General features: G+C 42.0%; 1 long non-coding RNA gene across 4 annotated transcripts in view; it reads left to right on the top strand.

The window, feature by feature from the left end:
- Nucleotides 1-8,218: 8,218 nt before the first annotated feature.
- The window catches only part of LOC133537591 (uncharacterized), a 185,737-nt gene continuing 181,613 nt past the window's right edge, over nucleotides 8,219-12,342 (top strand). For 3 of the 4 annotated variants that reach the window (XR_009802733.1, XR_009802732.1, XR_009802734.1), the window contains exon 1: nucleotides 8,219-8,325. This is a non-coding gene — a long non-coding RNA (uncharacterized LOC133537591). The remainder of the gene's footprint in view (nucleotides 8,326-12,342) is intronic. The other variant, XR_009802735.1, reaches the window with a different exon arrangement.

Genomic DNA, 12,342 nt, shown 5'->3' with positions numbered 1-12,342 from the left:
TATCAAGCCTTTGTTCTACCGAAGTGGTGAGTTATGATTTTTTCCTATTAATCTTTCCTTCCTCAAAGTTTTTGAGTGATTTTTTTGTTAACATTTATTAGACTAAGATTAGAGTAGAAATTTTAATAGTCATTGTTTTCTTCCTCCTGTTGGAACGTTTTTTTGTTAAGTTTTCATAGCAGGTACGACACTAATTATCCCTCCATCCATCCATTTTTCCACTTATTCCCTTTTGGGGTGGCGGGGGGCGCTGGCGCCTATCTCAGCTACGATCGGGCGGAAGGCAGGGTACACCCTGGACAAGTCGTCACCTCATCGCAGGGCCAACACAGATAGACTGACAACATTCACACTCACATTCACACACTAGGGCCAATTTAGTGTTGCCAATCAACCTATCCCCAGGTGCATGTCTTTGGAAGTGGGAGGAAGCCGGAGTACCCAGAGGGAACCCACGCATTCACGGGGAGAACATGCAAACTCCACACAGAAAGATCCCGAGCCTGGATTTGAACCCAGGACTGCAGAAACTTCATATTGTGAGGCAGACGCACTAACCCCTCTGCCATAGTTCGTCTTTATGTTGGTATTTTCCTCCTTTTTAGGAGTGATTTTCGGTTGTTCCCCTTTTTTGGAACTTTGTTTCGCTGACCGTTTTTGTTACTTATAGATTTTATATAACTCTGGCTCTGGAAGTTTAAGAGTTTTCAAAGTAAAAGCTTTACTAAGAACCTAATTTCTGCATCTGAGTCCACTCCTTAGTCCAAGCCTGACAGAGGCAAGACTTGACAGGAATCCATAGCATTTGTTTTCTTAATAGTGACATTTCCCCTTTGCGAACAATAAAAAAAACAATAAAGTTGTGCAATTTAGAACTAAGTCATTATTTAGTCGGATGGACCATTTAACTAAATCGATCCATTGCTTTTGAGGGATGGCAATTGATAAGATTTTTCCGCTTCCCATTCCACATTCGATTCTACCTAACGATTCAATTCCCTAACAGTTCTCTTAACGATTCTTAATTGGGAAATTTAAAAAAATTAAAAGGTTGGATTAGCATCAATTTTGTTTAGTTTAGCGGTAACATGACCTTACAAGACTTTCTGTGAGGTTTCAAGACGCAAGTTTGTAGCCAAAAATAAAAAAAAATAATTGTGAATACTAATATTCCTCCTTTGAATTTCATTATGTGCAAATCACACGGGAAAGTTGTTCGAATAATTTTATCTAAGTTATCACCAAAAAATTTGTTTCAATGAGTTCCCAGCGAGAAGCAAAAACATGTTTTTGAACCTACCAAGAAGAAGGCTTGTAAAACTCCATTGTGTAGGATGGAAAGCAACATGAAGGGGTTCTGTTTCTTTCATGTATTGTAATCAACAAATATATATTGTTGTGATCTAAGAACTACAAAGCGGAGAGGAAGCAGGGCCTGACTCCCCTCCAGGCACCGCTTTTTTGAACTCTTACACAAACCTCTTTTTTGAACTGTTTAATGAAACTCTTTTTGAACTCTTTGTGTCACGACGCGGAGTCGAACCCGTGCGCCTCCGCTAGCAGTGCGCCAACAGAGGCCTCTGCTGACAGTGCACTCAGACTCTCCCTCACTCGTGCTGAGTGCAACACTCCCGAGCAGCAACAAGCCTGCATCCGGTCAAGAATCAACACACCTGGGTTTGATGAGAGGGAGCAGCATAAAAGCCAGCAGACCCGAGGAACCTTTGCCAGAACGTCGCTATCTTCTCAGTAAGCATTACGTCTGGCATTCCCTCCCCTGTGTTTTGCTCTTTTCTCTCTCTGAGTCTCCCTTGTTCATGTCCCTTGTGTTTTCCACAGTGACTCCCGTCTTCCGTGATCGTACCTTGCCTCTCGACATCCATCCGGATTCCTAACTGCCTTCCTCGATCCACGACCTCCCTGCTCAGACCCAGACCACGCTGCCTCGCTCCTGCCCCCGACATCTTGCCTGCTCACGAATTGCCTCTTGGCCTTGCCCCTCTGGATTCGACGAAGGATACAACAAACCCTGGTAACATTTACATTATTAATATTGCACATAGTCATCATTCATTCACTTAGAGTAGCATACACAAGCCATGTCTCATCAAAGGTTTAAATAAACCTTGTTAACCGCAGTTGTGCCGGGGTTGTCGCCTCCTTCCCTCCTCTGTACATAACACTTTTACGACCTCTTTTTTGAACCGACCTTTTCTTTTGAACTGTTTTGTAATCAAAGGCGATGGCTGTTTACGACCCCGTCCCTTTGGAAGCAGCTGTTGCCATGTGGTCAGGGAAAGTCCAAAAAAAGGAGGTATGCAATCTTTTGGCAGAGCTTGATGACACTTTACAAGGGTACAGATGTACACGTTTCTCCTCACTGAGCCAAATTGAATTCTGTCTCTGTTTGATTCTTTGCTTCTTGTCCTGTTTAATAGATGTCATCAGTGTTTGAACCTGACAAAAGTAACATGTGATATTAACTTATTACATCCGAAGTGAGATATGTCAAGACTTTATTGGTTATCATTTTGATGCTTATGGCTTACAGTTTATGAAAACTTTAAATTGAAAATGTAAGTGTGGAGGGGGGTGTGGCCTGCCGCAGAATGGGATGTGCCAGGACCGGTCTCAAAGACAGCGGCAGGTAAGTAGATGGCCCAGGTGGGACTTGTTATCTAATCACCTGTTGCCTTTGTTAGCAGCAGCCGGGTTGAGACACGTTGTTGGAGTTGGAGGGGCTGATGAGCGAACGCAAGGGAAAACAAATTTTGCAGGAAAGCAGAAGCCTGTCGAGATTGATGAAAATAAAACAGTGTTGTATCCTGAATTCCGGGCTCTCCTGGCAGTGTGTGGTGGTCTGAAGAACCCACTAGAGGGCAATCTCTACTGTAAGGTTTCCAAAACTGTAAGCCAAGATCATCAAAATTATAATAGTTAATACTTGTGAAAAAATTTTGTGAATTATATTTATATAGCGCTTTCCTTTAGTGACTCAAAGCGCTTTACATTGTGAATACCACAGATTAGTTTCACATTTAAAATTAATTGCCGACATGAATGGATTTTTATACCATTAAAATGTTGTGAGTTTCACCTGTACAATATAATGACTGAGAGAAAATCTGGTTACAGAGAAACATCCAATTTTTCTGTAACTACAATTGAATATTCACCGACCGATAAATGCAAACTTTTGACCACAAACTTAGTTGCTGCTCAATGACATCCGTCGAGTGCGACCTGGGTGAATTAAGGTCCGGGGGCCGCATGCTGCCCGATAAGCTTTTCAATCTTGCCCGACATCTGAAAATATTTTTTTAGATCTCTAAGATGGAAATTGAAGCTGCCATTTAGATGTGCAGTGATGTTTTCAAATTACCGTAAGTCTTGATCTATACAAAGTTGTGAAGGTCTTGCTCCTCTGGGTTCTTTGGACCACCAGTCACCGACATCACCATTCCTTGATGTTTATTCTACAATAAACTTGTCAAATTGTGCAAAGTCTTTGTGTGTTTTTCAGCAATTGTCTTTTTCCTTGATTGAGCACATGAATGGTTTCCCTTCAGAGTCGTCTGTCTTGCTCTCGCTCTCGTGCTTCGCCAGCCGCCATCAACAAACCCTCTCTCCGTCCCAACTGCTGCCTTTAACAGAGCGACATGTGATCAGACAAACACTCTCAGCTGGGTCATCTACGCGCCTGTCGCTGATCTCGAAGCCGGTCCTGGCATACCCCACTTCACTGCAGGTCCGCAGGCCACGCCCCCAACCCCCACCCCCCAGGTTCTAAGGCTCAGTGAGATATCAGATTGTAGATGGGTTTATTTTCTACCCTTCGCGTTCAGATTTCGCTGTTTGTTGCATTTGTGTTGCTTAGTTGTAAAATATGTTGATCAAGAGAGGGTGTGTGACGTTCATATGTTGTCAATATTCAATGTTTTATTGTTCATAGTTAACATTGTAAATCCCACATTCTTTATTTTCCATTCTGTTTTTTTAAGGCGATCTGTCATAACGTGTTGAGCTTTCAATCAGACATTATTGTGACACTTTTTTATTCTCAAATTTTGGCCCCCCGAGGCAAAATAATCGCCCAGGCCTGGTCAAGCGGCAGACATGAACTGGGTATGCCTGGTTCAGAGCCTGTTTTTCGTCATGCTCATCTAAATGAGAAGGCATTCATTTCAATTTAACAAATAATAGCGCTAACATGATATACACCAGGTGTATTCAGATGACGTGCTAGCCTTACTGCTGCAGGGATGAGATCGAAGCGATTAAAAACGTGACTTTCATTCATAATTGTTATATGCTCGGTGTTCAAATGTTTCAGCGTATTGCTCGCATGTCCTCCGTTTGAACTAACCATCCATCCATTTCCTACCGCTTGTCCCTTTTGGGGTCGCTGGAGCCTATCTCAGCTGCATTTGGGCGGAAGGCAGCGTACACCCTGGACAAGTCGCCACCTCATTCGCAGATATATGTGTATATATATACTGTATATATATACAGTGGGGCAAAAAAAATGTAGTCAGTCACCGATTGTGCAAGTTCTCCCACTTAAAATGATGACAGAGGTCTGTAATTTTCATCATAGATACACTTCAACTGTGAGAAAGAATGTGAAAAAAAAATCCAGGAATTCACATTGTAGGAATTTTAAATAATTTATTTGTAAAATATGGTGGAAAATAAGTATTTGGTCAACCATTCAAAGCTCTCACTGATGGAAGGTTTTGGCTCAAAATCTCACGATACATGGCCCCATTCATTCTTTCCTTAACACGGATCAATCGTCCTGTCCCCTTAGCAGAAAAACAGCCCCAAAGCATGATGTTTCCACCCCAATACTTCACAGTAGGTTTGGTGTTCTTGGGATGCAACTCAGTATTCTTCTTCCTCCAAACACGAGTTGAGTTTATACCAAAATGGATACATGGATGATAAAGCAGAGGATTGGGAGAATGTCATGTGGTCAGATGAAACCAAAATAGAACTTTTTGGTAAAAACTCAACTGTACGATCAGTGCCAGAGCTTGGTCCGCATTGCCGGCAGTAAGTCGAACACATTTCCAGTGAGGGTTGGACTCCGCCAAGGCTGTCCTTTGTCACCGATTCTGTTCATAACTTTTATGGACAGAATTTCTAGGCGCAGTCAAGGCGTTGAGGGGTTCCGGTTTGGTAACCGCAGGATTAGGTCTCTGCTTTTTGCAGATGATGTGGTCCTGATGGCTTCATCTGACCGGGATCTTCAGCTCTCGCTGGATCGGTTCGCAGCCGAGTGTGAAGCGACCGGAATGAGAATCAGCACCTCCAAGTCCGAGTCCATGGTTCTCGCCCGGAAAAGGGTGGAGTGCCATCTCCGTGTTGGGGAGGAGACCCTGCCCCAAGTGGAGGAGTTCAAGTATCTAGGAGTCTTGTTCACGAGTGAGGGAAGAGTGGATCGTGAGATCGACAGGCGGATCGGTGCGGCGTCTTCAGTAATGCAGAGGTTGTATCGATCCGTTGTGGTGAAGAAGGAGCTGAGCCGGAAGGCAAAGCTCTCAATTTACCGTTCGATCTACGTTCCCATCCTCACCTATGGTCATGAGCTTTGGGTCATGACCGAAAGGATAAGATCACGGGTACAAGTGGCCGAAATGAGTTTCCTCCGCCGTGTGGAACACCCTATCTCCCTTAGAGATAGGGTGAGAAGCTCTGCCATCCGGGAGGGACTCAAAGTAAAGCCGCTGCTCCTTCACATCGAGAGGAGCCAGATGAGGTGGTTCGGGCATCTGGTCAGGATGCCACCCGAACGCCTCCCTAGGGAGGTGTTTAGGGCACGTCCAGCTGGTAGGAGGTCACGGGGAAGACCCAGGACACGTTGGGAAGACTATGTCTCCCAGCTGGCCTGGGAACGCCTCGGGATCCCCCGGGAAGAGCTAGACGAAGTGGCTGGAGAGAGGGAAGTCTGGGTTTCCCTGCTTAGGCTGTTGCCCCCGCGACCCGACCTCGGATAAGCGGAAGATGATAGATGGATTCTTTAAAATTCCTACAATGTGAATTCCTGGATTTTTTTTTTCACATTCTGTCTCTCACAGTTGAAGTGTACCTGTGATGAAAATTACAGACCTCTGTCATAATTTTAAGTGGGAGAACTTGCACAATCAGTGGCTGACTGAATACTTTTTTGCCCCACTGTGTATATATATACATATTAAAGTTAAAGTACCAATGATTGTCACACACACACTAGGTGTGGCGAAATTTGTCCTCTGCATTTGACCCATCCACTTGTTCATCCCCTGGGAGGTGAGGGGAGCAGCAGTGCCGCGCCCGGGAATCATTTGTGGTGATTTAACCCCCAATTCCAACCCGTTGATGCTGAGTACCAAGCAGGGAGGTACTGGGTCCCATTTTTATAGTCTTTGGTATGACTCGCCCGGGGTTACGAATCGAATAGAATACGTTGTGTGATTCAGAATCGATTCTTGTATTTTTTTAAAAAATCGATTATTATTTATTTCTTTTAATCAATCCAACAAACCAATACACAGCAATACCATGACAATGCAATCCAGTTCCAAAACCAAACCTGACCCAGCAACACTCAGAAATGCAATAAACAGAGCAATTGAGAGGAGACACAAACACAACACAGAACAAACGAAAAGTAGTGAAACAAAACTGAATATTATCAACAACAGTATCAATATTAGTTATAATTTCAGCATAGCAGTGATTAAAAATCCCTCATTGACATTATCATTACATTTATAAAAAATAATAAAAAAGAATAGTGTCAGAGTGGCTTACACTTGCATCGCATCTCATAAGCTTGACAACACATTGTGTCCAATATTTTCACAAAGATAAAATAAGTCATATTTTTGGTTCGTTTAATAGTTGAAACAAATTTACATTATTGCAATCAGTTGATAAAACAATGTCCTTTACTATTATAAAAGTTTTTTTTTTTTAATCTACTACTCTGCTTGCATGTCAGCAGACTGGGGTAGATCCTGCTGGAATCCTATGTATTGAATTAATACAGAATCGTTTTGAATCGGAAAAATATCGTTTTTGATTCCAGAATCGTGTTGAATCGAAAAAATCGATATATTATCGAATCGCGACCCCAAGAATCGATATTGAATCGAATCGTGGGACACCCAAAGTTCCGCAGCCCTAATATATATATATATATATATATATATATATATATTCCTCGCGCACTAATTGACTGAAAGACAATATGAATTCCCTGAGCGGTTAGGAGACAGAGTAACAAGCGGTGGAAAATAGGTTAGAAAGGACAGATTTTACACATAATAATTGAAAGAAAACATTTTTTTTATTTTTTTTTTAAACTCCAGCGGGCCGGATTTTGGATGCTGGTGGGCCACATCCGACCCGCGGACCGTAGTTTTTGGGACCCCTGCTCTAGTGTTAGCACTCCAAATTGCCAACAAATCATGTATACAACTTTTTGTATGTAAGTAATCCATCCATCCATTTTCTGCCGCTTATTCCCGTTCGGGGTCGCGGGGGGCGCTGGCGCCTATCTCAGCTACAATCGGGCGGAAGGCGGGGTACACCCTGGACAAGTCGCCACCTCATCGCAGGGCCAACACAGATAGACAGACAACATTCACACTCACATTCACACACTAGGGCCAATTTTAGTGTTGCCAATCAACCTATCCCCAGGTGCATGTCTTTGGAAGTGGGAGGAAGCCGGAGTACCCGGAGGGAACCCACGCATTCACGGGGAGAACATGCAAACTCCACACAGAAAGATCCCGAGCCTGGATTTGAACCCAGGACTGCAGGACCTTCGTATTGTGAGGCAGACGCACTAACCCCTCTTCCACCGTGAAGCCCTGTATGTAAGTAATTTACTACTAAATTATTGCAATTCTCGATACATTCTTAATATTGAGGTTTAAGCGGCTAATACATGTCCATTATTTCCTTTTAAATAAACACAATTATTTTAATGCAAGTGTACGAGTATTGGATTGATTTTATTGGAAAAAAAAAAGTTAAAATATTTGTTGTGCAAAAAGACAATAATGGCTCAGTTTCATTCATAATTAGTAATTGATTAGAGTTGCATTCGATTCGTAAAATAATTACAAATATTTTAAACAACTGTAAACTGTGTTACAATTGTCCAAAACATACCTGTAACTATTTAATCAGGCATACGTGCGAGAACGATGGCTCATAGATTGATTAGTTAGGTCTGCAAGACTGTAGAGGGTGCGGTCGACTGCGGTGCGTCTTCCTGGATCATTGCGGCTTCGTGTTCGGTCATCTTCATTCAAATCTCCTCTTTCTTGGGTATGTTGACTTGTTGCTTCTAGTGTTGCTCCTGGTGTAAGTTTTAAGAACATGTTAGGAGCGTTTTGGGCACATTTCAAGCGAAGTGAAGTGCAAGGTCGAGTGCTACGTAGCATGCTAAGTAGCATTCTTAGTAGCATACTAAGTAGCAGTATGCTAATAAACTGCTGCTTAAAGGCCTACTGAAATGAGATTTTCCTATTTAAACGGAGATAGCAGGTCCATTCTATGTGTCATACTTGATCATTTCGCGATATTGCCATATTTTTGCTGAAAGGATTTAGTAGAGTACATCGATGATAAAATTTGCAACTTTTGGTCGCTAATAAAAAAGCCTTGCCTGTACCGGAAGTAGCAGATGATGTGCGCGTGACGTCATGGGTTGTAAGGCTCCTCACATCCTGACATTGTTTATAATGGAAGCCTCCAGCAGCAAGAGCTATTTGGACCGAGATAGCGACAATTTCCCCATTAATTTGAGCGAGGATGAAAGATTCGTGGATGAGGAAAGTTAGAGTGAAGAACAAAAAAAAAGAAAAGGCGACGGCTCCAGATGGCGGCAGTCTGAGCGTTTCAGTTGTAATCAGACACATTTACTAGGATAAATCCCTTATCTACTTATTGTTTTAATAGTGTTTTAGTGAGATTGTTAAGACATACCTGAAAGTTGGATGGCTGCGGTGAACGCCAGTGTCTCTCAGAGAAGTTGATGGAGGAGCCAATATCACAGCTGCCTTTTTTAGCTGCAGGAGGAAGTCCCATAATCCACTGAAGTCTCCGGTTAGAGCCGACTTAATATCACAATTTTCGCATCCAAAAACTTGCTGGTTGACGTAGAAAACATGTTCGCTCGACCGCTTTGTGTTAAAGCTTCACAACAAACAAAGAAACACCGGCTGTGTTTCGGTGCTAAAGGCAGCTGCAATCCACCGCTTTCCACCAACAGGATTATTCTTTATAGTCTCCATTATTAATTGAACAAATTGCAAAATATTCAGCAACACATATGTCCAAAATACTGTGTAATTATGCGATGAAAGAGACGACTTTTAGCCGCTAGTGATGCTGCGCTAATATGTCCCCTCCAACCCGAGACGTCACGCGCACGCGTCATCATACGTCATATATATATATATATATATATTAGGGCTGGGCGATATATCGATATAAACAATATATCGCCGGTTTGCCTCTGCGCGATAAAGAAAATAACTATATCGGAATATTCGATTATATGTTCTCACACAGTTGTTTTTAGCTGTGGGCATTACACTTCAAGCGTTTCTCACTCCTCGTCTCTCCCTCTCACAAAGACGTAAAACAAGCCCACCTTCTTACATACTTCACATACTGTCGCGCGCGTCGGGTCATACGCTCTCGCCAAGCAGAGAGGTAGCAGCATGGCTAACGTCAGCTGAGGCAGGTCGTGCAAGCGGTGCGAATGACATTACAAGAGAGAGAAGGTGTGAAACTGATCACAAATGGAGGAAGAACAATTAATGCCCCAAAAAAACAGCAGGTGGTCCATCATCTGGCAGTGGTTTGGCTTCAAGTGGGAAGATATTCAGCAGACAACAGCAATACGCAAAGTATGCAGCAGAAGTGTTGCTACAAAAGGTAGCAGCATTAGTAATTTGTTATTTCATTTAAAAAGTCACCCGCAAGAGAATGAAGAATAAATACAGTTTTGGTAAATTGATTTATTTGTGATTTCCCTCTGCATGTAAGTTTAAAAGTAGCATATATTAATGCAGTATAAAGAAGAATGTTTTAATGTAGACACATACAATCATTATACTGCTGTGATTATGTGCATCAAGTGTTCATTCAAGGCTAAGTCAAAATATCGAGATAGATATCGTATATCGCGATATGGCATTAAAATACAGAGATATAAATAAAAGCCAATATCGGCCAGCCCTAATAAATATATATATATATATATATATATATATATATATATATATATATATATATATATATATATATATATATATATATATGAAATACTTGATGATAAATGCACCCCCCGTACACACACACACACACACCTCAGCAGACAATTTTCGTAATACACTGTCTTGAATGCATGTCTGGAAATTAACCAAACAATTTCTCATTACTGCTACAAGAGGTGGAAAACTGTTTTACAACTGAGTGGCGCTGCGGCCCATACAGACCACAGCGTAGAAACATTTGGTTTTTTTTAATCGGCCCTCTTTGAGGCGCTCGTTGCCCAACAATGTGGATTGTTTTATGATTGTATCATCATATCTCACCATAGTTAAAATATCTTTTCGGTGCTAAAGGCAGCTGCAATCCACCGCTTTCCACCAACAGGATTATTCTTTATAGTCTCCATTATTAATTGAACAAATTGCAAAATATTCAGCAACACATATGTCCAAAATACTGTGTAATTATGCGATGAAAGAGACGACTTTTAGCCGCTAGTGATGCTGCGCTAATATGTCCCCTCCAACCCGAGACGTCACGCGCACGCGTCATCATACGCGTCATCATTCCGCGACGTTTTCAACAAGAAACTCCGCGGGAAATTTAAAATTGCAATTTAGTAAACTAAACTGGCCGTATTGGCATGTGTTGCAATGTTAATATTTCATCATTGATATATAAACTATCAGACTGCGTGGTCGGTAGTAGTGGGTTTCAGTAGGCCTTTAATTTGACCGTTATTGTCAATTGACTCGTGTCATTTAGGTTTACTATTTTTACTTGCATAATGCCAATGTAGGCACTTTGTTTGTAAAAAGAAAATGAATTAATTGTGAATGAAGCCACGCTAACCATTCTAAAGGCCTACTGAAATGAGATTTTCTTATTTAAACGGGGATAGCAGGTCCATTCTATGTGTCATACTTGATCATTTCGCGATATTGCCATATTTTTGCTGAAAGGATTTAGTGGAGAACATCGACGATAAAGTTCGCAACTTTTGGTCGCTAATAAAAAAGACTTGCCTGTACCGGAAGTAGCAGACGATGTGCGCGTGATGTCACGGGTTGTAGGGCTCCTCACATCCTCACATTGTTTACAATCATAGCCACCAGCAGTTAGAGCGATTCGGACCGAGAAAGCGACAATTTCCCCATTAATTTGAGCAAGGATGAAAGATTTGTGGATAAGGATAGTGAGAGTGAAGGACTAGAAGAAAAAAAAAAAGACAAGGGCAGTGGGAGCGATTCAGATGTTATTAGACACATTTACTAGGATAATTCTGCAAAATCCCTTATCTGCTTATTGTGTTACTAGTGTTTTAGTGAGATTATATAGTTATACCTGAAAGTCAGAGGCGTGTGGTGACCGCCAGTGTCTCTGAGGGAAGCCACGAAGGAGCCAAGAGAGTCGCAGCTGCCTCTTTGACAGCTGGCTCCGCTCATGTCTACGGTAAGAGCCAACTTACTACCACAATCCTCTCACCGAAACCTGCCGGTTAACATGTGGTAGAGAACCATGTTCGCTTGACCGCTCTTTTCCATATTAAAGCTTCACCATCATCTTTAGGGAATGTAAACAAAGAAACACCGGCTGCATTTGCTTTGCTACAGCCGACCGCAATACATCGCTTTCCACCAACATCTTTCTTCTTTGTAGTCTCCATTATTAATTGAACAAATTGCAAAAGATTTAGCAACACAAATGTCCGGAAATCTGTATATTTATGCGATTAAAGCAGACATATAGCCTGGATCGGGCTGGAAGAACATGTGCGCTATAACCGGTGACGTCACGCGCACGCGTCATCATACGCATCATCATTCTGCGACGTTTTCAACAGGATTCTTCGCCGGAAATTTAAAATTGCAATTTAGTAAACTAAACCGGCCGTATTGGCATGTGTTGCAATGTTAATATTTCATCATTGATGTATAAACTATCAGACTGTGTGGTCGGTAGTAGTGGGTTTCAGTAGGCCTTTTTAAAGGGTAACCATTCTTCCGAATTTTTCCCGATTTCCACCTGGACAACAATATTGAGGGCAGTTCCTTAAAGGCA

The sequence above is a fragment of the Nerophis ophidion genome, linkage group LG18 (genome assembly GCF_033978795.1).
Source record: "Nerophis ophidion isolate RoL-2023_Sa linkage group LG18, RoL_Noph_v1.0, whole genome shotgun sequence".
In the NCBI taxonomy this organism is placed as follows: Eukaryota; Metazoa; Chordata; class Actinopteri; order Syngnathiformes; family Syngnathidae; genus Nerophis; species Nerophis ophidion.
Note: the sequence above shows the minus strand (reverse complement) of the source record. Positions and strands in the feature narration are given on the sequence as shown.